The 3,145-nt window shown below is 38.8% G+C and overlaps 1 pseudogene; it reads left to right on the forward strand.

Annotated features, from left to right (window-relative positions):
• Positions 1-278: 278 nt before the first annotated feature.
• LOC106338546 overlaps positions 279-3,145 on the forward strand; it is a 7,747-nt pseudogene continuing 4,880 nt past the window's right edge.

Consider the following 3,145-nt stretch of genomic DNA (forward strand, 5'->3'; position numbering starts at 1 on the left):
ATCATGTATAATAAAAAATTTTAAATTTTTTTATTATTTTTTATAAGTTTCTAGTAATAAACTATGTATAATAAAAGGTTTAATAGTTTTTTTTAAAACGTTTATAAAAACTTTTGTAAATATATAAATGAAAACATTAAAAGGTTAAATGTATTAATTTTTTTTTTTTTCAGGGCCGAGGATGAAGCCCGCCCCGCAGCCCATCTTCGGTTCCCGCATATATTCCCGCTCCAGCTCCCGCTGCCCCTCACGCTGCTGCTCAACAGGATCCGGGGGTCATGCCGGTTCATCTATTGGTTCAACAACCAGGTCGAGAGCATCTCCCGTTTCTCCAACCCAACCCACGACGAGGCCATAGCACTTGGTTAGTATTTTTTTTATTTTTACCGTTATATTTTTTCCTTTAATTAACTTGCTAACTTGTATTTTTTTTAAAGGTGTCCGTCGGTATCGTTTCGTCGGAAAAAAAAAAATCGTCGGAATTTCGTCAGAACTTCCGACGACTTTCTGACGAATACCGAGAAACGTCATTCTGACGAACTTCCGACGATATTACGATGCAGACACACGAGACCAGAGTTCATCGGAAAAACTACGTACCGACGGAGAGCGTTCCTCGGACAATTCCGACGTAGCGTGTTCCTCGGTGTATTCCGACGAACTTTGGGCGTCGGAATACCGACGGACAATGGTCGTCGGAATATACCGACGGACATATATCCGTCAGAATGTACCGACGAACCACATTTCGTCGGAATATACCGACGAACATTGTTCGTCGGTATATTCCGACGACCATTGTCCGTCGGTATTCCGACGCCCAAAGTTCGTCGGAATACACCGAGGAACACGCTACGTCGGAATTGTCCGAGGAACGCTCTCCGTCGGTACGTAGTTTTTCCGATGAACTCTGGTCTCGTGTGTCTGCATCGTAATATCGTCGGAAGTTCGTCAGAATGACGTTTCTCGGTATTCGTCAGAAAGTCGTCGGAAGTTCTGACGAAATTCCGACGATTTTTTTTTTTCCGACGAAACGATACCGACGGACAAGTTCGTCGGAAATTCGTCGGAATCGGTCTATTCCGACGAATTTCCGACGATTTCGGCCATCAGAATCCCCCTGTTTTCTTGTAGTGTCTGTGTTTCTTGACAAGAAAGTAACTCACTTTGTGACTGGAACACTGATCTTGGTTTGAAATGAAAATCTCTATATGTAAAATCGCTATTTTATGTTGTTGGGATTTATTAAATTCACGTCCAGTTCTATATTGTCCAATTAGTATGATATTGTCCACTTTGGACTTTAGGCAAAGCCCGCATGGATTTACTTTTGGTTTCCTTCCCAAAAGATCTCGTACTAATAGAGTTGAACATCTCTTTATATATTAGACTTTCCTTTGTTTAATTTTTAATGTGGGACTTTGTTTGATATTTCACTAGGATTTGGCATAAAGTACCTAGTTTCTTGACGATGATGTTGGTACTCGAAAAGACCTTCAAAAGGGAGTGGCTCTGCGTAGACTGCTTTAATAGTCACCTTTTGCACAATTGATTAATTCGTAATCATGGCCAGGGCATCAATTCACGAAGTACCAAGCTTCATTGCACTCATGCACACTATTCGAGTTTCATGCGGCTAATACCTTTTCTTCATTTATTTATCTTTTGGAGGTAGAATCCCTTTAAAAGGCAGAAGTCTCTCTCTCTCTCTCAGTCACCAACTTTTGCTCTTCTTCCTGGAGTCATTTAAATTGTAATTTTTTTTTATTCTCTTGAACACTATTTTGTTTCTATTTGTGGAAACTAGTCAACTTTTTTTGTTGAATGTGTTTTTTAAATCTAAGAATTACATAGTAGAATCTTAATTTTTTTTTTCTTGATTGAGTGTTTTTTTATTGTCGTATTATTACAAACTTGTGTGTGTAATAATCAGACGAAGGGGCTTTTTTTTTTCTTCAGGTTTTGTACTTTGATTAGGAAGTCTTTATCACATCAATGGCCATGCAAGTTGGTAAGAAGTTTTCTTGGGTGATAAAGGACTTCCCCTCATTGCAATGTGAGATCTGCTACTCTGCTCCGGTCCTGATCGGTGACTGCAAATGGTAAAAGAGAAGTTTGTTTCTTTTCCAAATGATTTTTGTCGATCTAGATACAAGATCTATCCACGTTTTGGTGACTTGTTTCTTTCTTGTTTTTGTTCAGGCGTCTTTGTGCATATCCTAAGGAAGACAAGGTTGATGACTTGTCTCTCTATCTTGAAGTTGCCGATTCAGAATCATACCGGATGGAGAAAATATGTAAAATTCCGACTCTCGATAGTGAAACAAGTTTTGGAAATTGATACAGAACTGCAAGGTGATTCTCACTTCAGTGATCAATCTGATAACAATTTGATTAATTATTTTTAAATGGTCCTTGTTAGCTTAAGTCTAGAAAAAGAACATTAAGTATTTGTGTTCTTGTTATGCTGCAATTAACTGTTTAAATAAATTATTTTTACAGAAACATATCATTGGTTTGATGAGAAGAACTCTTGCTGGGGGTTTCCATCCATGATTCCACTTACCAAACTTCATGATGAGAAAGAAGGGTTTCTGGTAAATGGATATCTCGTGATAGTTGCTGAGGTTGACGTTCTTGCAGTTATTGCCACTTTAGATGAATCAGAGGAATCTGAAGAGTCACGCCGTCCTGTGAAAAAGTCCAAGCACGGTGGTGGTGAAGAATCTATTGATTCGCTCAAAGAAGCTCACACTACAAGAAAATCAAACACTTCTGACCGAACTTCTGACCGATATTTTTTTGGTCGGATATTTCCGACAGATTTCCAACAGAATTCTGGTTTGGTCAGAACTTTCCGACAGCTACAAAGTCGACAGAAAACTGTCGGAAATTTCCGACCGTTTACTGACGGCAATAATTTAAAATATTATCCATCCGAAATCTGTCGGAAATCTGTCGGAAATTTCTGACCGAACACAGTCGTCGGACATCGGTCAGAAATTTCCAACCGATTTCTAACCAAAATTCGAACGTTTTTATAGCCGTTGGAAATCGGTCAGAAACGGTCAAAAGTCCGTCAGAAATTTGTCTTTAAATATTACAACGCCGGTTCTGGCTCATTCACAAATTCAATTATAAAAAA

Source organism: Brassica oleracea, chromosome C4, assembly GCF_000695525.1.
Source record: "Brassica oleracea var. oleracea cultivar TO1000 chromosome C4, BOL, whole genome shotgun sequence".
In the NCBI taxonomy this organism is placed as follows: Eukaryota; Viridiplantae; Streptophyta; class Magnoliopsida; order Brassicales; family Brassicaceae; genus Brassica; species Brassica oleracea.